General features: G+C 40.0%; 1 non-coding gene and 1 pseudogene across 1 annotated transcript; both read right to left on the reverse strand.

Moving 5' to 3' along the window:
* Positions 1-367: 367 nt before the first annotated feature.
* TRNAK-UUU (transfer RNA lysine (anticodon UUU)) lies at positions 368-440 on the reverse strand. The gene has a single exon. It is a non-coding gene; the product is annotated as a tRNA-Lys (tRNA).
* A 19,123-nt stretch (positions 441-19,563) lies between these two features.
* LOC100664884 (etoposide-induced protein 2.4 homolog) lies at positions 19,564-20,561 on the reverse strand (annotated as a pseudogene).
* Positions 20,562-25,277: the final 4,716 nt, after the last annotated feature.

The raw sequence follows: 25,277 nt of genomic DNA on the forward strand, positions 1-25,277 counted from the left end.
AGTTTGTTTTTAGAAATCTTCATCTCATTTGGAAGGATTGGGCTGCCTCGACTTTTAGTGACCCCTTGTAGGCAGTGTAGAACTGCTTCATACTGTTTTCTAGGCTTTCACCATTCAGGAGCAGATTACCAGGCCTGTCTTCTGAGGTACCTCTGGGTGGGTTCAAACTGCCAACATTTTGGCTACTAATTGGGTGCTTAACTCTGCCATTTCTCTGCTCTCCTTGCTCTACTCTGATTATTGTTGAGCAAAGCAGGAAGAGAGGAATGAAGACGCATATAGTAAATGTCGGGATGGGTTTCCCTAAGAGGAAGCACAATGTCAGTAGAGTTCTAAGAGGAAAAAAAGAAGGGTCAAATGAGGATAACGCCTGAACAGGGACTTGAACCCTGGACCCTCAGATTAAAAGTCTGATGCTCTACCAACTGAGCTACCCAGGCTCCTACTTTGATATTTTCTTGAGTACCTAATGTGGGTTTTAGGGAGATGAATTGGTTTTATGTTTCGTGTTCTAGTCCCCAAATAGCTTCCTTGCAGTTTTCCTGCTTGCCAAGAAGATTCTGTTTCAAATAGAGGTTATAATGGTTAGGAGAATTTTCCTTCCTTTTATCTTATCTCCTGTCTCTTTTGACTTTCAGAAACAGACTTGGTCACCCAGACGAAGCACTGCCAGCTTTCAGATCACATTGTTACACCCAGAGGGTTTCATTTTTACCAAGAGTCCCTCTGTTTCTTGTTTACCCACCTGCATCTATTTTTCTCAAAGCAACACTCATGCTACTCTTCTTGGTATTCCTCTGCATTGTCTTGTACATTTTTCTTAGAGTCTTGGGAGGCAGAGGAGAAAGGAGTTGAAGGAGAGAAAAACTGGAGACTGGTGAGAACGTTTTGTAATGGTGAGCAAGCAAAGGTGCATGGATTTAATCTTCTGCATCTCTATGCTTGCTTTTCTTCATGGTTCAACTTCTCTACCATCTGTGAGCCATTCCTACTTCTTTTTATTTTATTTCTTCCCTCCTTCTCTTGGGTCTCCTTTTATCTCTTCCTCCTTCATGTCTTCATGTCATGGATACCCTTTACTATTCACATCCAATGGAAATTGATAATTACCTTGATGACTAAGTATACATTAAGACATACCATCCAGAGTATGACCTAAGATAGTTTTTGAATTGTGTCTGAAATCTGGAGGAAGTACTTTACAAGGGATCTGGGAACAAGTGGGGACATTTTGGAGTGAAGGAAAATTTAACCTCTCTGGGGGGGAAAGACAGGGCAGGGAAAGGGAAAAGGCTGTTGTTTATTTCTTCCAAATAACTTGGCACTTCCAAGAAACCAAGACTATGTGAAAACTGAAAGAATTTGTGATTTTTTTTTTTACTTTAGGAATCTGTAGATTTCTCATGTCTCCTATCCTACCAATATACGAGGCAGAGTTGGGAGTGGGTCGCACAAAGTCACCTTGAACTGTTTTGTGGATCAATTCACAGGGACTAGGGAAGGACTTTTAGGCAAAATACCTGGGGGTTAGTTAGCATTTCAATGAGACAAGCATCTCTCCAAGCTATTTTGGCCCCTTTCTCTCCATTTGATGTAGCTTGGAAGTCACCAAAATGTACCTCCCGCTTCAGGACCAAGCTCCCATGGAGTTTCAAGACCCCTACCCCGACACACCTCTGTCTCAGGTGATTCTTCTACTTGTGGGTGGAGGATAGAGTTTTTAAAAGCTATGTTATGAATGGATTATAACAAATATTTTTCTGTCATTAAAGCAGGCATTCTGACAAAGGGAGCGCCAGTTTGTGGTTCCAAACTTTTCACCCTAGAGCAATGCTGTATTATCTTTGAGACCAAAAGGTCCGAATGTACCAACTTCTGGAAATCCCTCTCTTTATGCTGTCATCTGCACCCTTTAGAGCAGAGTTAAGTTTTTGGCTCATAATTCTCCACCCGAATGCATCATTGTTATAAGTGACTTAGATGACAGTGCTCTGAAAGAAATATGCCACTTCTGATCATCTCACAATCTCAGTGTTTTAACTCTAAGTAATTGTTCTCACAGGTTTCATATGATATTTGGTTTCTGTTTTGAATGTTGTTAAAATTGCCTCCAACTGCAAATTTAAAAATTTAAAAAGAGAAACCTAATGTTCCCTTATCAACATTTTCACTTACAGGCTTGTACAGTGACCTCACAGTATTGGCTGTGTGGTAATGGATAAGGTAATGGCTGCATGGTGTAAATGAATAAGGTTTCTGATTCCAGATCTAGAGGATTGAGGGTTCAAATTCCTTTGTGGTTGTTTATTTCTTACTGTTCAACAAGTAGAAGATTCTTGAATTGACTTCCAGCGACGAACTCCTGAGGTGTTGTTGGAAGGGAGAATTAATATAGGCGAAGTTTCTTCTTTCAAAAATCAATAATTAACAATAAAGAGGCTTTGGAAATCTAAAATGAACTGAGCCTCAGAAAGACAATGGAGCAAATCTGTGTACCCACTAATGATCATCATCCTGTCCTCTCAGTTTATTACCTCTTTGTACTAACATTTCAAGATTTTAATGGGTGTTTATTTCTTTTCCTCAAGATATTAGTGAATCTTACTCTAATTGTAAGGAACTTTGAATCACAAGTTGTCACCATGTTCCTTTCTCTTTACTCTCAAATGATATTGCAAATCTGACTTTCCACACTTGAAGTTTTACTCCTCAGATTCCCATTGAGAAAAGAGGCTCTGTGAGTCTCAAAATGCAGTATAAATGTTCCCAGAGCTGCTCCAGGAGAAAGCTGGGCTCAGTAGCATTTTGCGTATGAGTTAGAAAGAAGTATGGGAAAACTGAAAGTATCTACACCAGAACAGGGTCATGACTCCTAGATCCTCAGACTAGAAGCCTGGTGCAGTGAGCTGTCCAGGAGTTTGTTGGGTTCACTAAGAGTCTGTTCAAACCAAAAAAACTCTTCCTCACTGCTTGAGCGTTCTTTCTCATTCTTTCCCTTGAATATTAAGCCAAAACACTCTAAAACTAAAAAAAAAAACAACTAAGTTGCTGTAAATACAACATACTCTAGCCCCAAACCATCAGAGGATTCTCCTTCTAAGCTCTGACATTGCTGTCCTGGCACGTGCGATTGGAACAACTCGGGCTCCCTGTGTTGTTTGCCAAAGACTCCAATGGTAACAACTGCTATTCCACAAACACTGAACCACACGCACGATTTCGAAAATGCCCAGTGATGGAAAGAGCAGCGAGGTGCTCTCAGTCATGAAATTTTGGGCAAAATTAGTCATATTTGTTTGTGAGACATACTCTTTGAAAACACTTACTTTAGCCTCTCTCTTATAGAGGGCCAGCAGAAATAATAGTAAAGATGGCAGCTTGGTCACTTTCTACCGCCCTGATGGTCCCTATCCTATCTGTTCTTAGAGACCCTTTAACCCTATTCCTCTTCTCTCTGCCATCAACTGCTCTGCTGCTGTTTCACTCCTCAGCACAGTGTACTCCTTTCTCCTGCCATAAACTCCTCACTCTCTTATTCTCTCCCTTCCTCCCGCCCACCCCTGCTAGCATTCAAATTCCCAGACAGGATGTCTTTCTGTTATACTAGTAACTTAATCTATAGATTCCAGGCACTGTCCCATCCATCGAAGGAGATTTGGATTATCTCCATCATATCGGGATTACCAGTTGCATGACATCAGGAATTTGTGGCTTCCCCCAGGTGTAGGGAAAGTTTATAAAGAGTGAATTTGTTTGAAGGTTGTGCCCAAGCCATAAAGTGCTTCTCTCGTGCTTTAGTCACTAAGGAAATAATTGGGTCTAAAAGATACACTTTAACGACAGGAGCATCCACCTTTCTTCTCTCTCAAAATCAGAGCTACAGCATTGCTGAGACAGAACCTGGTTTCCAAACCCAGGTATTGGACCACGCCATTTGGAAGAGCCATGGCCCGTGGCTATGGAGCCGATCCTACCCCATAATGTTCGCAATGAGCTGCTGTTGGATTGAAACTGCTGACTTTTCTGATTAGCAGCCATTCCTCCTTATCACCGGGTCATCAGAGGTTCAGTTTTCATCAAATACTGTGAATTAATTAACCTCTAGTCTTATCTCCCCACCTGGATCTTCATTCCTTTGCAGCATTTGCAGAACTCAATTTTGTATTTCCTTGCACTGTCTTTTGTGTCTTTCTGCAAGCTTCATAGGCACAGAAGGACTTTTCAAGAAGAAACTCGGAAGACTTAACAGACTGTTCAGTCCTGCGACTCTCTCTCTTGGTGGACTGGAGCTGACTGACACTCAGGCAGTTTGCTAAAAGAGTCCTGGAAAAAGCCAGTGACTGCTGGACGATCTCAGAGTCATTTGGTCTGGAATACATTTTTTTCCTTCTCCTGACATAGCTATGAGGTAGGATCCAATCCAAGACCCTAAGAGTTGAACATAATCGATCTTGACTTGTGAAAATATATGTTTTAAAATGCCTGCAGACCATGTTAGAAGTAACTATTATGGTGTAGTCACACAGCTCTGCTTAACAGGGGATGTAGCTCAGTGGTAGAGCAAGTGCTTAGCATGTTCAAGGCCCATGGTTCAACCCCCAGCAAGTTTATGTATCCTTTGTTTCCCTACAGACCCACAGCTGAATATTGGCAAAATTTTTTCTCATACTTTCCCCATTTTTCTCGTTGTGAATACCTTCCCTTGTGTTTTTTTCCACTCACAGAAAGGAGGAATTGTTTGATAGTTAGTCACTTGGACCATGAGGTCTGACACTCCGTGTGTCTCCCAACATGACTACTTAAACACAAGAAAGTCAGGAGGAACTGGATTAAAACAAGGTGCTCGCTCAGGATTTGCTGACCATGAAGCAACAACATTCCACCATGTCATAGACAGCCTTTTCTCCTTTACTACAAATATCTCATTAATAGGGAAGAAAAAGACAGATGGAGAGAGGGAGGGGGAAGTGACTATTGGACAAATTCCTTTCAAGTCTTCTTTTTTTCCCCTGCACCAGTGCCTGTGTCCATGGACAGACTACAGGTTCAGGAGAAAATTTTCCTTCCGATTTTCTTTTTTCCGTTTCTCCTGCACTTCCACCCTCACCCACATAATCTTGGTCAGGAAAAGGTTGGTTCAATCACCAGTCATGGAAATCAGCGATCCCAACAACAGACATCTGTGATCCCAGCTCTTTATTAACGGTGAAGAAGTGTTTGGATGCCATCCAGAGGAAAGGCATTTCTCAGGAAACCTTAAGTCTTCCAGCATCTACAGTTGATAAAAATTATCTCCAGAGATGGAAAGAGCTGCTGAGCTCTCTTAAAGCCAGAAAAGTCTTGTGCAAAAAGGCTGTATCTTTCTATGAAAAAAACACCCTTAGTCCATTTTCCTTAGGAGAGAAGGAGCTTTCTGAAGTCCTGCATTGTAGAGAGTGCAGAAGAGAGATAGGCAACCCAGTTAATCTTTGTAACTCATATGTGGGTTGACTGACACAATAAATTTTGGCAAGAGGCTGAAGCTTTTATTTTTTTAGCCTCTGTGAGGAACATGAGTGGGATGTTACAAAAGGTTAATATGCTTGCAGTCCTTGCTCAGCCCCCAACATGCCTCCTTCATGTTTCTTTATGGTTCTCAGAACCCTAGCTGCAGCTTCACAAGACAAAGCCACTGCTCAATTTCCCAACCAGGGTTTTGAACTCCAGGGTTTGCTACAACAGTGACTGTCCTTGACACCATTTATTTACTGTTTTTCAGTTAACCCATTGCCGTCTATTCAATTCTGGATCTGTTTTTTGTTCCATCTGAGTCTAACTTTCCCAAGCCAACCTTTCGGGTTTTTCTCTTTTGTGTTCTTGCCTGGGAATTATCCTCTGTGGCTCTGATAGCCAGAAGTAGAGGAGGTGCTGGACCCTGGTGTGATGGTCGTAAAATTCGTAATACCACGAAAACGAAAACCGTGTGGAGAAGGAGAAACTAATTTGGAGTTGCAAGCTGAAGCTACTTGGATTCACTCTCACAATGGCACAGTGGTTAAGGAGATCAGTGAAACACAAAAATATTGGTGGTTTCAAACCCCCGGGGGCTCCACAGGAGAAATACCTGGCAGTTGGCTTCTGTAGATATACAGACTTGGAAACCCTATGGGGTTGCTATGCATCAGAATCTACTTCATGGCAGTGAGGTTTTTTGGTTTTTATGCATGCCCCTTGCTGAGACTTTGATGTTCTAGGGTTTAAATGCTCCCTATTTTTTTTTTTTATCTGTGGAGGTAGTCCCTGTGGTGTGACTGGTGAAAAGATTAGCTGTGAAGCAAAATGTCCGGAGTTCCAATCCATCAGCCACTCCGTAGAAATACTATGGGGCAGTTAGATTTTGGTTTTTCCTTGGGAAAGGAATCCCTAGGTGGAGTTAAATAGTTAACACTTGCTTGCTGCTAACTGAAAGATTGGAGGTTCCAGTCACCCAGAGGCGCCTGGTGGTCTACTTACAACAAATTAGCCATTGAAAACCCTAGATAGGACAGTCCTACTCTGACACACATGGGATTGCCATGAGTCAGAATCAACTTGATGACAACTGTTTTTTTCTGGAAAAACACCTCCACATGTGAATTCCCAGTGCTTTGTGGAGACTCCTTATCTCTTATGGTTTTTGCCTGCCACCTGAAAGTTTCTCTGAGACAACATCCAGACTTCAAGCCAAATACAGTGAAGTTATAAAGCACAAGATGAAAATGATGTCTGTCTGGAGAATCCGTGCTTGGCCAAATGGAAGATGCAAGTCCAAAGCTGTATTTCAGTCCTTGGCAATGCTGCCCACCTGTCTAGAGTCAAAGACAAAAAAACCAAACCCGTTGTGGTAGAGTTGATCCAGACTCTCATTAACCCTATAAGACAGAAGAAACTGCACCATAGGATTTTCACGGTGCTATTTTTAATTTTTTATTGGTGGATAAGAAGTGCCCAGTTTTCATTAGCAAAAAAGACTATGCCCCTAGAGCTCCAAATCTCACTCCCACGACCCAGTGGGGTAAGGAAGGAAGGAGGAGGATGGGATTTGAACCCATGCGTGCAATGCAAAATGGATTAGCAGTTCATCTCCTTAACCACTTGGCCACCTGGTCAGGAATAAAGGAAAAGAGAATCAAAGAAAAGGAAAGCTTATGCACTCAGTTTTGTCCTGAAACAATTTAGACATCTGCATATCTGGGGGTAGCCCAGAGGGAACCTCACTACGGGGCTTTGTAGTTTAGTTGGTTTAAAAAAAAAAAAAAAACTATCTGTAAAGCCCTTTCAAACTATCCACCCCTTATCTGCCTTTCTGTCTCTTTAGTAATAGTACAAAATGGGAGCTTAATGTGCAGGCTTTTCTTCTGGGTGATTGAAGAGATTCTCTTAGCATCTGGTTCTTCTTTTCTCCTCTTTCTTGCTGTCTTCCTTCTGCTGTCGCAGCAGTCACATTATAGAAATTCATAGGATAGAAATGAAGAGCGTTCAAGGGAGTTCATTGCGCTATATTTTTGCTGTCTATGTGTGCAGGAATTGAATGGAAAATATTAGGAGAAGTGAATTTGTATTCCTTCAACACTGGGTTTAAATTGTGTTGAAGCAGAGAAAAAGTGTAGAGGTGTGGAGGATGGAAGCCAGGGCCTCATACATGCAAACCGTGTACTCTACCACTGAACTACATACTCCTTGTTCCTGAAAGTGCTACTGGCTAATTTTATCTAGAACTAAGTGTTATTTCCTGAGATTCATACTCCTTGAGCATTGTGGTAGTATTGGTCAATGTTTAGAGGCATCAGCAGCTGCTTTAGGCAAGAAATGCTCGGGAACCAGTGGAGACTACTAATTCTTTACAGGACTTGAAAGTGAAGGCAGAGGATTGGAAATATGTGTGGGTGGATAGCCACAAAAGTTTTCCATGGTGGCTTTTTTATAAGCTTGAGTTGTTAAAAGTCTCTGTCTTCTATTATGTGTGGCAAAGAGTAAAGTCCTCATTTTCAGCTCTTTTGATTTCCTCCATAGTTGTCTTAACCTGAGACACTAAGCTAAAGAAAATAATCTTTTGGCTGCCTGAAAGTCTTCACTGCATTTGCTGTTTGCCCAACCAGAATGTAATGGCTGAATTTGATGGAGGAAAGCAAAGGTAGAAGAAAACCATATACTGATGCATTCTGCGTTTCATTATAAGGGCCTTTTCTCTTTTTCAGAGATATCAGGTAACTCAGGGGCCCTACCAACAGTGCAAAGAGGAATTCACAAGGCATGAATGAAACAGCAGCTTCAAGATTTAGAGAAAGGTGAATTATAAGTGTAAGATAGAAGGTAAGTAGACAGGATTTAAAAAACAAAAGTGAGTGAAGCATTTATTCATTAAAAAATTTTTTTAAAAGTCATTTCCAAATAGAAGGAGGTGCAGAAAAGGGAGTTTTGCGAAATTGAGGGTGGTACAGGAGAAAGCCTGGAAAAGGGAGAAGATAAACTCCTGTGGAATTCTAAATATCTTGGAACACACCTGTGAGAAAAATACACAGTAAACTCAGAGTAGTACTCTGGTCTACAGCCTTGGATTTGTGAATGATCAGTAAGCATGGGCATGTGGAGGGTGGATAAAGACTGAAAAATGTACTTTGAGATTTGGGGATTAGAGAATCATTTGCGGTATTTGTGGAAAACAAATGAGCTTGTTCCAAGACTCTCCTAGAAACCTGAGATCTATTATGGTTAAAACTCAGTTCTTTGAACTACATGAGAAGACTAAAAAAAAAAATTTCTGGTACCAGATTTCTAGTGCCTGTTAGCTTTTTCTCAGCATAGTTTGCACATGTATGAGCCTTTTCCAATATTCATAAAAATAACCTTGAGTCTTTTTTGAAATTAGCAGTATATGATTTATTTGTCTTTCAGAGTTGTTCTTTCAGTTGGCTCATGGGATTCATACAATAAGAACAAGAAACTGTATGATAGGTTCTTAAGGAGAAAACAAGAGTGTCACACACAAAACTCTTGGGATGCGTATGTGTTTGTGTGTATGGGTATACGTGTGTAGATGCTGGGTGGTATCTTGGTTGTTTGATGCTGTAAAAGCAATATGTGTAATGTCAAGCATCTACCATTACAGTGTCATTCAGAATAGTTTCACTGTTCCCTCCTTCCTTCCGGTCTCTGCCTCAGGGCTGGTGTGCCCTTTTATTCTTGTTTTGTTCCATGGGCCTGTTAAATCTTTGGCTGAAAGGTGAATCTCAGGAATGATCCCATTACTGAACTGACAAGGTGTCTGGGGCCCATACTCTCAGGGTTTCTCCAGCCTCTGTCAGGCCGTCAGTCTGGTCTTTCCTTTTAAGTAAGAATTTTGTTCTACATTTTTGTCCAGCTCTGCCCAGGATCCTCTGTTGTGATTCCTGTCAGAGCAGTCAGTGGTGGTAGCCAAGCACCATCTAGCTGTACTGAACTCAGTCTGGTGGAGGCCATGGTTGATGTGGTCCATAAATCCTTTGGGCTAACCTTTACCTAATATCTTTAGTTGTCTTTGTTCTTCCTTGCTCCTGAAGGAGTGAGACCAGTGGAGTATCCTAGATGTCCGCTCACAGGCTTTTAAGACCCAGGACACTACTCACCAGAGTAAAATGAAGACCATTTTTTAATAAACTATGTTATGCCAGTTAAGCTAAATGTTCCCCGCACACTCAGCATTTTTCAAGTTGAAAGGACTGAAGGAAAACTTCAAAGCTCAAGTTGCAATATTGAAAGATTCTACTGGGAAAATATTGAATGGTGCAGGAACAATCAAAAGAAGGTGGAAAGCATACAGGAGTCACTGTGCCCAAAAGAATTGGTCGACATTCAACCATTTATGCAGGTAGCATATGAACAAGAACTGATGGTACTGAAGGACGAGATCCAAGCTTTACTGAGGGCATTGGCAAAAAACAAGTCTCTAGGTATTGACAGAATACCAACAGAGATTTTTCAACAAATGGATATAGCACTGGAGGTGTTAAGTCATCTACGCCAAGAAATCTGGAAGGCTGCTACCTAGCCAACTGACTGGAAGAGATCCAAATTTGTGCCCATTCCATAGAAAGGTGTTTTATTTGACTTGTGCTGCTATAACAGATATAGTACACTTGGATGGCTTTAACATAGACAAGTGTATTCTCTCACAGTCTAGTAGGCTTCAAGTCCAAATTCATGGCGTCAGCTCCAGTGGAAATCTTTCTCTCTCTTTCAGCTCTGGAATAAGGTCCTTATCATCGATCTTCCCCTGGACTAGGAGCTTCTTTGCACAGGAGACCTGGGTGCAAAGGATGTGCTCTACTCCTGGCACCGCTTTCTTGGTGGTATGAGCCCCACTCTTCAAACAATGGCTTGCTTCACGTTACTTTTATCTCTTGGAAGATAAAAGGCGGTATAGGCCACACCCCGGAGAAATGCCCTTTCCATTGGATCAGGGTCGTGACTTTATTAAGGGTGTTACAATTCCACCCCAGTCCTCTTTAACTCAAAATTATAATCACAAAATGGAGGACATCCACACAATACTGGGAATCATGACCTAACCAAGTTTACACATATTTTTTGGGGACACAATTCAATCAATGAAAAAAGCGAGTCAACACAATGCAGAAATTATGGAACAATATCCTTAATATTTTGCTGAAGATCAATCAAAAGCAGTTGCAGCTGCACATCAACAGGGAACTCCCAGAAGTTCAAGGCAGATTCAGAAAAACACATGGATCCAGGGGTATCATTGCTGATGTCAGATGGATCTTGGATGAAAGTAGAGAATACCAGAAAGGTGTTCACCTGTGTTTCATGGACGACGCAATGGCATTTGACTGTGTGGATCATAGCAAATTATAAATAACATCGTGAGAAACAGGAAATCCAAAACAGTTAATTGTGGGCATGAGAAACTTGTACGTAGAACAACCGGCATTTGTTTGAACAGAACAGGGGAATAGCGCATGATTTAAAGTCAGGAAAGTGTGTATCAGGGTTGTATCCTCTCACTATACTTATTCAGACTTTATACTGAGCAAAAAATACGAGAAACTGGAACTTATGAAGAAAAATGCCGTATCAGGATTGAAGGAAGACTCATGAACAACCTGCGTTACGCAGATGACACAAATTTCCTTGCTGAAAATGAAGAGGATTTGAGGCACTTAGTGATGAAAATCAAAGACCACAGTATTCAATATGGATTATATCTCAACATAAAGAAAACAAAAATCTTCACATCTGGATCAATAAGCAATATCATGATAAATGGAGAAAAGATTGAAGTTGTCAAGGATTTCATTTTACTTGGATCCACAATCAACAGCCCTGGAAACGGCAGTCAAGAAATCAAAAGATGCATTGCATTGGGAAATCTGCTGCAAAAGACCTCTTTAAAGTATTTAAAGGCAAAGATGTCACCTTGAGATCTAAGGTGTGCCTGACCCAATCCGTGGTGTTTTCAATCGCCTCATGTGCATTCGAAAGCTGAACAATGAATAAAGAAGACTGAAGAAGAAATGACGCCTTTGAATTATGGTGTTGGTGAAGAATATTGAATACACCGCGGACTGCCAGAAGAAGAAATAAATCTATCTTGAAAGAAGTACAGACAGAATGCTCCTTAGAAACCAGAATGGCAAGACTATGTCTCACATGCTTTGGACCTGCTATCAGGATGGATCAATCCCTGGGGAACGGCGTTTTACTTGGCAAATGAAAGGTCAGTAGAAAACGAGGAAGACACTCAAGGAGATGGATTGATACAGTGGTTGTAACAATGGAATGAAGCATAACAAAAATTGTGAGGGTGGCACAGAACCTGGCAGTGTTTTGTTTTTCTATTTGTAGGGTTGTTATGAGTCGGAACTGTCTCCACAGCACTTAACAACGACATGCCTATGTCAGCCTATGTTCAGTATTGTAAGAAAATGCTAGACTATCTTCCAAAGTGGCTGTACTATTTTGCGTTTTCTCAGCAATGTGTGAGAGTTCCTGTAGCTCCACATCCTTTCCAGCATGTGGTTTTGTCAGTTTTAAGATTTTTTTCTGCTGAACAACAATAGGTGAATAATGATATCTCACCATTGTTTTAATCTGTAATCCCCTAGTGTCAGATGAGGAAATGACAGTACTGAAGGAAGAAGTTCAAGATGTACTGAAGGCATTGGCTGAAAACAAGACTATGGGAATTGACATTACCAATTGAGATGTTTCAAAAAACGGATGCAGCACTGGAAGTGCTCACTTATCTACGCCAAGGCATTTGGAAGACAGCTACCTGGCCAGCCGACTGGAAGAGATCCCTATTTATGCCTATTTCCAAGAAAGGCGATTCAACCAAATGTGGAAATTATCAAACAATATCATTAATATGGAAACCCTGGTGGTGTAGGGGTTAAGTGCTATGGCTGCTAACCAAAGGGTCAGCATTTTGAATCTGACAGGCGCTCCCTGGAAACTCTATGGGTCAGTTCTACTCTGTCCTATAGGGTCGCTATGAGTTGGAATCGACTCGACAGCACTGGGTTTGGTTTGGTTTTTTTTTTTTTAATCATTAATATAACATGCAAGCAAAATTTTGCTAAAGATCATTCAAAAGCTGCTGCAGCAGTATATCAACAGAGAACTGCCAGAAATTCAGGGCGGATTTAGAAGAGGATGTGGAACCAGGGATATCATTGCTGATGTCAGATGGATCCTGGCTGAAAGCAGAGAATACCAGAAAGATGTTTACCTGTGTTTTATTGACTATGCTAAGGCATTTGACTGTGTGGATCATAACAAATTATGGATAACATTGCAGAGAATGGGAATTCCAGAGCACTTAATTGTGCTCATGAGGAATCTGCATATGGATCAAGAGGTGGTAGTTTGGACAGAACAAGGGAATACTGCATGGTATAAAGTCAGGAAAGGTGTGGGTCAGGGTTATATCCTTTTACCATATCTGTTCAATCTGTATGCTGGGCAAATAATCCAAGAAGCTGGACTATATGAAGAAGAACAGGGCAGCAGGATTGGAGGAAGACTCATTAACAACCCTTGTTACGCAGATGACACAACCTTGCTTGCTGAAAGTGAAGAGGACTTGAAGCACTTACTCATGATGATCAAAGACCACAGCCTTCAGTATAGATTACACCTCAACATAAAGAAAACAAAAATTCTCACAACTGGACCAATAAGCAACATCATGATGAACGGAGAAAAGATTGAAGTTGTCAGGGATTTCATTTTACTTGGATCCACAATCAACATCCATGGAAGCAGCAGTCAAGAAATCAAAAGATGCACTGTGTTGGGCAAATCGGCTGCAAAAGATCTCTTTAAAGAGATCGCTAAAAAGCAAAGCTGTCACCTTGAGGACTAAGGTTCACCTGACCCAAGTCATGGTGTTTTCAATAGCCTCATATGCATGCGACAGTTGGACAATGGGCAACCAGTTGTTCTTTTTAATGGGACATGACATTTGTATATCTTCTTTGCTGAGATATGTCTTCAGGTATTTTACCCGCTTTTTAATTGGGTTGTTTGGGTTTTTATTGTCGTGTTTTAAGAGTACTTTATATGTCTTGGATCCACCACGACTACCAGTTGCCATCGAGTTCATTATGACTCATGGTGACCCCATGTGTTGCAGACTACACCCTGGACTCAAGTCTTTTCTCAGATATGACTTTTGCCTCATGTATTTTGATGCTCTGTTGTTAGGTGCATACACATTCAGGAGTCTTGGAGAACTGACCCTTCAATCATTATGTAATCCTTTCTTTATTTTTGATAATTTCCCTGCTCTGAAATCTGACTTGTATAAAATTAACATAGCAGCTCCAGCTTTCTTTTGATTAGTGTTAGCATGGTATATCTTTCCCATCTCTTTACTTTTAATCTATCCATGATTTTATATTAAAGTGGGTTTCTTGTAAACAACAAGTAGTTGGGTCTGTTGTTTTCACTCTTTTTAACCCACTGGAATAGTCTCTGTCTTTTAATTGGTATTGTTAATGCTTAATGTTACGTGTCAACTTGGCTAGACCATGATTCTCAGTGGTTTAGCACGTGCTCTTTGTGACCTGGTATGAGCAACCAATCAGTTGAAAGAGGTCTTCCTTTGGGGTTGTGGCCTGTCTCCAGTATCTAAAAGTATGTTCTGGCAAAACTCACTCTCTCTTGACCCTGCACTTTTCATGGCACTTGATCTCCTGTTCTTGGGACATATGCCTGCATTCGCCTCTAGCCTGCTGCCTGACTTGCACATCTTGGATTTCCCAGTGCCCGCAACCCCATTAGGTAACAGGTTTCCCCAGCCTGCCACCTGCCCTGCAGATTTTGGATTCACCAACTCCTGCAACTCCAGGAGCCATCAGACATCTTCAACCTGCCACGAGACTGACAGATTTGGGACTTGCCATTCCCCACAACTGCATGAGTCATTTCCTCTTGGTCAGTCTCTCTCTGTATATGTTTCACTGGTTTTGCCCCTCTGGAGAACTGAGACTAAGGTACATATATATAGACCATGTGCATTTAAAGCAATATCAATACATTTTAATTAATTTTAATCTACCGTATTGGCAACTGCTTTCTATTCGTTGCCCTTGTTATTTGCTTCTCTCTTTCTTTCGCTTTCTCTAGTTTAATTGGGTATTTGGTATGACTGAGTTTTCTCTCCTCTATTAGCATTTTTATTAGCATATGAATTACACTGCATTTTAAAATTTTGTTAGTGGTTGCCCTAGAGTTTGCAATATACTTCTACAACTAATCTAAGTCCACTTCCAAATAATAGTATATCACTTCACCGGTAGTACAGATACCTTATAGCAGAGTATTCTGGATTCTTCCCTCCCATCACTTACAGCATTGCTGTCATACATATAACTTTTATTTAAACTATAATCAACCAATACATCATTGCTGTTAAAACAGGAGCCGTGGTGGCTTAGTGGTTAAGAGGTTGCCTGCCAATGAAAAAGGTTAGCATTTTGAATCTACCAGCTCTGCCTTGGAAGCCTTAAGGGGCAGTTATACTCTGTCCTATTTGGAATCAACATGACGGCAATAGGTTTGGTGTTTTTCTTTTTTAAAAATAATTATTTTAAAGAAAATTTTACCTGTTGTCAGTTAAAGATAAGAAAAATGAGAGATGCAAAATGTCTCTTAACACTTCATAAAAGATCTCAGGAATGTATAAATAAAAGAGAGAATGATAAAAGTATGTATGTGTACAGCTTGGTTGGAATTGAAAAAATCAGTGCAGATTGTAGTGAGAGATGCTATAGGTGTTAATGTAACTTTTTTCACATAGTCTTCTGTTGGATAGATGTAGAGTGACACAGTGAGAGCAGGCCTTGACAGGACTGCCTTGTTTTTCTTGGTCTTTCAAGTTTTCTGCCTTTGACAGTGTGCAATCTTACCACTTGTCTATCACTCCTTTAGTGGAAAATATTTGAATTTTTCTTCTATGACAGGTTTCTGCCTTATACAGATTTTCATTTTTACGAATTTTGCTGTCCTATACTTAGTGCTGTTAGAATTCCAAAGCCTTGGAATGCCAACTGTTCTGTAATAAAGGGAATCATAGTAATTCTGGAAAAATAGACACAACTGCCAAAGCCAGGATAGAGCCAGGGCTCTGTAGATCCTCAGTCCATCCTCTCCCAAGTAAGCTATTTCAGCTGCCTGAAAGTACCTGTTTTAGCTATTCTTTCAAAATATTACTTAATTTTATTTCCAAGGCCCTTGTGCTTTTAAATATTTAATCTTAATGTATCCAATATAATCTACTAACTCACTCAAAATTATATGGGATCCTTTGCCATCCATATGTGAAAATAATATTCATTTTTTTGAGACAGTGGATAGAAGAGGAGGAGGGCAAAAAAAGTGGAGGAATAGGTAAAACAGGAAGAAACTTTTCTGCTTGTTTGCTCTGGCTAATTCAGGTTCCGAACACTGCTCAGAAAAAAAAAGGGAATTTCAAATTAAATGATCCAGCTGTTCTTTCTACCTTCAGTCCTTCTTTTTCTATCTTGGTCATCAGTGAGGCTGGAAAAAAGGATGATTATGAGCACATTAACATGGCAGTGAGATTTTTGCTGTTGACTGAGAAATCTTGTGCAAGCCAATTCTGTTTTCTCTGTTTCTTTCCTTTTCCTTATCTTCCTTGTGCTGACACAGCTGGCCTGGTTGGCGAGGAGACACAGGGTGTAGAAACAAGAAAAAATTTCAAGGCAATCCATTGGTTAATGGGTTTATGTCTACACAAGTGTTCAAAATGTGTTTGAAAAAGCAGGGAAGTACAGAAGTGTTGGGAATTGTAAAAAGCAGATGAGCATGTATAGTTTCAAACCTTCTCAAGCTGAGGACACACTCCTACTGGGCCATGCCTCACTCACGACAAAGACATCATAAAGATCATTCTTGAAATACCACGCATATTTGTAAGTGGTCATTACATATTTGATAGCTGGCCAGAGACAAAATCCACTGTTTCAAGTCCCACTATTTTTAAGCTCCAAAACATATATGCTCTTACGCTGTTACACCAGGACACGTGTAAGGCGTTTGCAGACCAAAAAACACTGTTTTTGCTGCTAGAGCATTTCATCCCATGAGACTGCTACAAAGTTCCCTTCTTGGTAAACCCTCTGGGGGCATCTTTTCACAACCATCAGGAAAAATCAAAGATGGAACTTTTGTATTTTCAACTTCTGCTCTCTCCACTTTTCTTTTTTTCTCTTCTTACAAAGCTTTTCAAGCCCTCTTCTCTTTAAGAAGGATCCCTGGTGGTGCAGTGATTAAGAGCTCAGGTGCTAACCGAAAGGTCTGCTGTTCAAATCTGAATCCACCAACAGCTCCTTGGAAACCCTAGGCAGCTGTTCTACCCTGTCCTATAGAGTCTCTGTGAGTTTAAACTGACTTTACCTCAAGTGTTTTTTTTTTCTCTTTAAGAAGATGGGATTGCTACAATCTGTTGTTGTTGCTGTTAGGTAACATGGAGTTGTTTCCTCTCTTAGGAACCCTGAGTACAACAGAATGGAACCCTGCTCCATCCTGTGCCATCCTCACAATCGTTGTTATGCTTGAGCCCATTGTTGCAGCCTCTGTGTCAATCCATCTCATTGAGAGTCTTTCTTTTTTTTCACTCACCCTTTACTTCACCAAGCATGATGTCCTTCTTCAGGGATTTAGCCCTGCAGATAACATGTCCAACATATGTGAGATGAAGTCTTGAAATCTTTGTTTCTAAGGAGCATTCTGGCTGTACATCTTGCAAGAGAGATTTGTCTGTTCTTCTGGCAGTCCATGGTATGTTCAGTATTCTTCGCCATCTCCATAATTCAAAGGCAGCAATTCTTATTCCGTCTTCCTTATTCAACATCCATCTTTCACATGCATATGAGATGATTGAAAACACCATGGCTTCGGTCAGGTGCACCTTAATCCTCAAGGTAGTACTTTTGCTTTTTAGCACTTTAAAGAGATTTCTAGCAGCAGATTTACCCAATGCAATGTGTTGTTTGTTTTCTTGACTGCTGCTTCAATGGGCATTGATTGTGGATCCAATTAAATGAAATCCTTGACAACTTCAATCGTTTCCCTGTTTATCATGATGTTCCTTATTGGTCCAGGTGTGAGGATTTTTGTTTTCTTTATGTTGAGGCGTAATCCATACTGAAGGCTATGGTCTTTGATCTTTGTCAGTAAGTGCTTCATGTTCCCTTCATTTTCAGCAAGCAAGGTGTATCATCTGCATATCACAGGTAGTAAATGAGTCTTTCTCCAATCCTGTTGCTGCGTTCTTCTTCATATAGTTCAGATTCCCCTGTTATTTGCTCAGCATACAGATTGAATTAGTATGGTAAAAGGATACAACCCTGATGCACAGCTTTCTTGAATTTAAACCACCCGGTATTCTCTTTTTTTGTTGGAATAAATGTCTTTTGGTCTATGTATAGGTTCCTCCTGAGCACAATTAAGAGTTCTGGAATTCTCATTCCTCACAATGTTATACATGATTTATTATGAGCCACACAGCCGAATACCTTTGCATGGTCAGTGAAACACAGGTAAGCATCTTTCTGGTATTCTCTGCTTTCAGTCACCATCCATCTGTTATCAGAAATGATATCCTTTGATTCAATCATTTTCTGAATCTGATTTGAATTTCTGGCAGTTCCCTGTTGATGTACAGCTGCAACCACTTTTGAATGATATGCAGCAAAATTTTACTTGCATAAGAGAAACTATTTCAATATCTATATTTGATGAAGAACCCTTATGAGGAATATATGGAGATATCCTACAAAACACTAAGTAAAAGGCTAAAAAATTAATGAGAAAGAACATAAATTAAGCATGTGTTTCACAAAAGAGTATACTCAACTGCCAACAAGCAATTTTAAAAATTACTGATGTGAGGGCCACGAGAAATACAGGATGGGCCCTGCCTGCAAAGGACTATGGGGAAAATCCAGAGTACCTGACTGAGTAGTAACCTGGACCAGCAAAAAACATACTTAACACCTCACTTTGTGGTAACAGTCAATTGAAACCCATTAACTAGTACAAAAACAACACCATCCATCATAGATTAGGTATGTCTTTCCCTGGCACCCCTGCACATATTCTTGTGCATAAAGATTGGCTGTATAAGGCCACAACCCACACTGCCCTGTATGAAGCTCTACCTGGGTGACATTCAATGATCTGCTGTCCTTCATGAAAATCTTAGCATCAACCTCTGTATGTAAGTTCCCTAATAATCCCTTTTCTGATCAACATGGCTTATATTGCCTTCTCCCCCCACCACAAAAGACTCAGTGGGTTTAATAATTATAATGCTTTGGTTCCTATTAGCAGCAAACAATATTCCTTTGAAATACCAGACAGACCTGGCAATGGCTGACAGTAAATCTCAGATCTCCAAAGTTTAAAAGCTCAGGTTCTCTGAGCATTCTGTGTTCCAGTGGCACTTATCCAGAATTGGTAACTCCCCTTAGTTGGGGTACTTTAAGTACCAGTGAAGAAAGACTTTCCTCCTTAAGGGAAGAAAGACAAACATTCTTGAAAGCCCAACAGATCTGGCTGCAAGGTCTTACCTCCTGTCGCCTCTCTTCAGACTCCTTTTTTTTGCAGTGGAAGAAGAGAAACCAAAACTTTACCTGAATTAAAAAAACAAAACAGTGATGGCTACAAAGGGAGTGATCAGAAACAAGTAAGGTACTCCTTCATCAGCCATATCCAATGTATATGCTTCACAGAAAAACAACAAAAATAACGAATCCATGAATTATAATAGCTAGCTTTACAAAATCCATCCATTCAAGCATGAAAGGCAGGGAGGGGAGGCGGTAGGATATATGGCACAGGCAGAAAAAGTACTCAAATCAGTCCAGGCACAAAGTTTAGGAATGCCAGAAAACAGTTATAGAAAATCCTGTCCTTTCAGGTTCATGGTGTTAAAAATCCATACACTGTTTTGTGTCAGGAAGTTTATGCCGTGGTGCACCAGAGCCAACATTCCAGTTCCTCAGAGAGATGGTGCTATGTAAAAGGCCCTTGGCAGAAAGAGTTCTGCCTTCCCTGGGTGGGGGAGGCGAACAGAAAAAAAGCTGCCATATCCTCCTTCCAATACCACCCATCCACTGTGAGTGGCAGGTAAAGTAAGTGACTTGCAGCAGCCTGTAGTTTGGCAGGAGATGGATGTCATAAAGTGAAATTCTCTGTAGAGGTTAAGCAGACTGTAGGTAGGCTGTCTTGTGGAAGAGTCTGTAACTTACGAAGACCAGCAAGGAGAAGAGGCTGGACTGAAAAAGATAGGTTTGGCCAGGGGTCTTTGCTTCACTGGTGCTGATAAGGAATGAAAAAAAAAAGGATGGAGAAGAGGCTGCCACTGATAATGTATGAGGACTGCATTACTTTGAGCAAAGCCAAGGGCAAACCAAATCCAAAGTAGCAGGGCCAATTCCTTTCTATGTTTGACAACTGCTAGTGCATTTTAATTCCTTTATTGAATCAGTGATATTCAAAGTAGTATAGTGAATACAGAAGGGACATAAGCATGAGACTAACCATCGGACCAACAAAATGGATGGAAAAGTGACCCCCAAACATCCCCTGGAGAAGGAAAAGAGCCTGCAGCAGAATGTTGAAGAGCATATTAGCATTATTTTGCTGACTCTAGGGAAATAAAGGGCATTCCCATTGGCAAGGAAGAAGTAAAATTATCCCTATTTGCAGATGATATGATCTTATACACAGTAAACCCTAAAGAATCCACGAGAAAAATGCTGGAACAATAGAAGATTTCAGCAAAGTATGAGGATACAAGATAAACATACAAAAATCAATTGGATTCCTCTACACCAATAAAGAGAATGGTGAAGTGTAAATCACGAAATTAATATTTACAGTTTACATATACAACTGCCCCACATGTTTTCCAAGGCTATAAATCTTTAGGGAGGCTGGCTGCCATGTTTTTCTCCCCCTTAGAGCTGGCGGGTTCGGACCATCGACTTGTCTTAGTAGCCAAATGCTTAATCACTGCAGGACCAAGGCTCCTAGAGAGAGAATAGGTTTTTTTTTTTTTTTTTTTTTTAATAGTTCCGCTTTGAATAGCTGTACTATTCATTTCCACTAGAATCCAAAGCCTTGAAATGCAAATGTTTTTTTAAGAAAGCAACTATATGAAATTCACTCGAGTTGTGGAAACCCGGGATAGAAGCAAGGAACTTTAGACCTTCAGTCTAACGCTTTGCCAGCTGAACTATTTTGGCAACCTGAAATGTATTGTTTTAGTCATTTCTTCAAAATATTATCATATCCTAACTTATTCTACATTACGCACTCAGATAGAATTATAAAGGCTCTATTGCCATCCATGCCTGAAAGTGGGGTCCAGTTTTCAGAGAATGTGTATTCGTTGGTAGAGGACAAGGAAGGCCACAAAGGGGAGGAATAGGTAAAAGGGACGAAGCTTTTCTGCTTGGTAATTTCTGTCTCTTTCACACTCCAAACACTGCTCAAAAAACTAAGAGAATTTCAAATGAAATGATGGAGCCTCTTCTTTCCCTCTTAGTCCTTTTTTTGTCTTGCTCTTCAATGACACTGGAAAAGAGAACAGAGGATTAGTGAGCAGGTTGATGTGGTGGCAGGCTTCTGGCTTTGAATGGAAGAAATCATGAACAAGCCAATTCTGTTTTCTCTATTTCCTTCCTTTTCCTTGTCTTCCTTGTGTTGACACAGCCACTCTGAGTGGTGAGGAGAGGCAGGGCATATAAATGGGGAAACATTTCAAGGCACTAAATCGGATAATGTGCTTAATACCTATGAGTATGCAAAGTATGTTTTAAAAAGGAGAAAAATACAGAACTGTTAGGAATAGTAAAAAGCAGATGAGTGTGCATGGTTTTGAATCCTCTCAAGGAAAGGACGCTCCTATTGAGCCACACCTCTCTCATGCCAGAAACGTCATGAAGATCTTCCTTGAAATATTTGCCATATTTCTAAGGGATTTTTGCAGATCTGATAGTTAACAAGAGAGAAAATCCACTGTTTCAAATCTCACTATTTCTAAACCTCTAAACTACATCAGGAAATAAGTAAAGATTTCAGACCGAAAAAGCACCTTCTGCTTCTAGGACTTTCCACCCCATTATCCACTGCAAGGTTACTGCCCTAGAAAATTGCCCTGCCCATTTTTTCATGTAACCACCAGGAAAGATGTATGATGGAACTTCCTCTTGTTTTTTCAACTTCTCTCTCTATCTACTTTTTCTTTTTTTTTTTTTCTTCTTACATAGTTTTTCAAGCCCCCTTCTCCTTAAGAAGAGGTGATTAACCACAGTCCAGGAAAACACATTTCAATATTTGACAAAGGACCCTTATGTAAAATAGATGAAAAACTCTTATGAAACACTAAGAAAAAAGACAGAAACTAAATGAGAGAGAATAAAGATGAAACATATAATTCGCTGAAGAATATACTTAACAAAAATTAATAAACACAATCAAATAACACTACCTTTCACCAAAATTGCTTTAGTTAAATGACAATATCAAGTGTCTCTGATGACACAGAAATGAAACTTTCATATATTGCTGATGAGGCTGTCAACTGGTACATCCGCATTGGTACACTATTTGGAAATACTGCCTCAAACAAAATATGCATACAACCTACAACCCAGAAAGTCCATCTTTGCAATTAGACCCAAGAAAAATGCATGCTTATTCCCCTTGAAAGACAAGAGTGTTCGTAGCGGCATTAGCCATTTCAAAATGTGTACCAGCAGTAAAATGAATGAAAAGAATCTGATGTCTGGTATTCATACAATGGTACTCGTCAGAGCAGTGAGCAAGAAATACTGCTACTAGAAACAGTATGGATGCATCTAATAAAAAAAATATTTGAGTGAAAGAATTCATACTCAAATGAGCACATACTGTGTGATTTCATTTCTTCTATTTCAAACCACAGGAAAAACTAATCTATGCTAGTAGAGGTCAGAGGATTAGAATTGATTGGGATGAGGTACAAGGGAGCTCCTGGGAGCTGAAAATTTCCTTATCTTGGTTTGAAAGTTGGTTGCATGGTGTACCTATGTTATATATTATTCATGAAACGGAATAATTAAGTTTCATGCATTTTATTCTATGTGAATCTAGCCTCGATTTAAACAGAGAAAGGAGGAAGAAGGATTTCCTGGAATATCTTCTTACTTCCAAAAAATACCAAGCCCATTGCCATTGAGTAAATGCCGACTTACACTGACCCTCTGGGACAGAGTAGAATTGCCTTATAGAGTTTCCAAGGAGAAGATGTAAGATTTGAACAGCCAACCTTTTGGACAGCAGCCAATCTCTTAATCACTGCACCAGCAGGGCTCCACTGTCAGTACATCTTCTGTGGTCACTGTTGTTGCTGTTAGGTGTAGTCAAGATGATTCTGACTCATGGTGATCCCATTAGTGCTGTTCAAATTGTGGTCTGCAGACTGGTGCCTGTCTAGGAACTGTTTTTTTAGCTTACTGTGAGCATTATGAACTTTTGTAACAATTTGACATGCCAATACATTGGAATTGTCTTATTAAGGAAGGTAGAAACAAATTTGTATGTAAATTGGAACAGTTAGGTATGGTTCATATCTAATATCCTTTAGTTAAATGTTTGTCTTAGTATATAGTATGTGGGGTATTTTTATGTGTAAAAAAATTAAACACTTCCAGATACACTAAAACATCTTGAACATAATAATACAGTAATAATAACATTTTTATGCAAATTACAAATTGTGCCTGTTTGTTGTTTGAACCATTGTATGTACCTCAAATTTTTAATATAATATGCTTTACACAGGATAGTTCATTACTACAAGTTATAAGTAAGTTGGACTTTTGTAACCCGGGCTTGCTTGTAATTAGGAAATTGTCCCTCAAGTATATCTAGACTTGACCTCTGTTCATTTTGAGTGGGACCATGTTGATCTAGGTTACACCACATGTGTCCATCCCTCAACTGTTCTTCTTAACAGCTAAGGGAACTTTGACAAATTGCTTTAGCTCACTGGGACTCAATTTCCAATATGTGAAATGGAAATAATAATAAGCCTATCTAATTTTTTTTTTTTTTAACAAACAGAATTGATGGGAGGACTTGATGAGTAAATGTACATAAAATACTTTAGAAAGGTATCTGGCACATAAATAAGTGATTATTAAAGTTCATTATCATCGTTGTTGTTGACGTTAGTTGCTGAGGAGTCGATTCCAACTCATGGGGACTCCATGTATTACAGAGTAGAACTGCTCCATAGGATTTTCTTGGCTATAACCTTTATGAAAGCAGATCACCCAGCCCATCTTCTGAGGTGCCACTGTGGGGGTTGGAACCTCCAACTTTAGGCTAGCAGTTCAGTGCAAACCAAATGTGCCACCTAGGGATCACACTTCTATCATTGTTCTCGTTCTTCTTATTTTTAAACAATTGTTTTGTGTCAAGTACTCAACTCTTTCAACAACACGGAGTATTATCTAAAATCTACTGATAAAAGTTCCAAGCATTAAAACAAAATAAGTGATTTATACTAGCAAGTAAATAAAATCTGCTCTTTTCCCTAAATTAAGAGATGGCATATGGGACATTCACACTTCAGTTGTAAAATTACAAACCTAGAGTATCTTCCACTCATCTAATTGTTTTACAGTAGTTCATGATCTTAGTACCCCTACCAACTTCTTTATTTTCCCACTTTCTTTTTACAGCCACTTCACCCAACCCCCAATGGTTTATCCCTATGACCTTCTCCACTGAATTGTCCTTGGTTTGCTGCCACCACTCCATCCCCAGCAGTAGCCATGACTGACTGGAGGAGGTGGAAAGTGCAAAATCAAAACCTCTTGACTCAAGGACAACTCTGCTATGAGATTTATAGCCCGGTGCCCCTTTTACATAAAAGAAAAAGCAAACAAACAAAAAAACAATGAAACCCATTGTCATCGAATCAATTTCAACTCACAAAGTCATGGATCAGGCCACAACCAGACTTTACCTAAAAACCAAAAAAGCCCAGTACCGTCAAGTCGATTCCTATGGGACAGAGTAGAATGGCCCCATAGAGTTTCGAAGGAGTGGCTGGTGGGTTTGAACTGCTGACCCTTTGGTTCTCAGCCATAGCACTTAATCACTACACCACCAGGGTTTCCAGACTTTACCTAAGAACATATTATTGCTTGGTACTTTTTTTACTTTCCCATTCCCACCCTGAAGACGACTCTCTCAATAAATCCTGTACCCCTCAATCCCTGTCTCACACTCCTAATATTTCTCAGACAGGAACCAGGCTGATAGAACTGCTCAACTGTAAACACATGCTACCCTTCATGAAATGGAAGGATGACTCCGAGAGGATGACTCGAATGGCAGAACCCTCAAACTGCAGAACATGAATTCCAGGCCTTGAAAGCTAATGTTTGCCTGGCTAAATTTAGACAGTTCTTGGGACCAATGACTCCTTTCTTTTCTTTCAATTTCATTCCTTTTTAATTGGAATGTCTATGGCTGTTATCTTATACCTGTCCCACCATTGTATTCTTGGAAGCAGATAACTTGTTTCTTGAATTTCACAGATTCACAGATAGAGGGGAATCGCATCTCAAGATGGATTATACCCAGAGCCTCACCCATACCTAATTTAGAGAATTGAAATGAAAAGTTTTGGGACTTTTGAGCTGATGAGTTTTGGACTCTTAGTTGAT

The sequence above is a fragment of the Loxodonta africana genome, chromosome 1, assembly GCF_030014295.1.
Source record: "Loxodonta africana isolate mLoxAfr1 chromosome 1, mLoxAfr1.hap2, whole genome shotgun sequence".
NCBI lineage: Eukaryota > Metazoa > Chordata > Mammalia > Proboscidea > Elephantidae > Loxodonta > Loxodonta africana.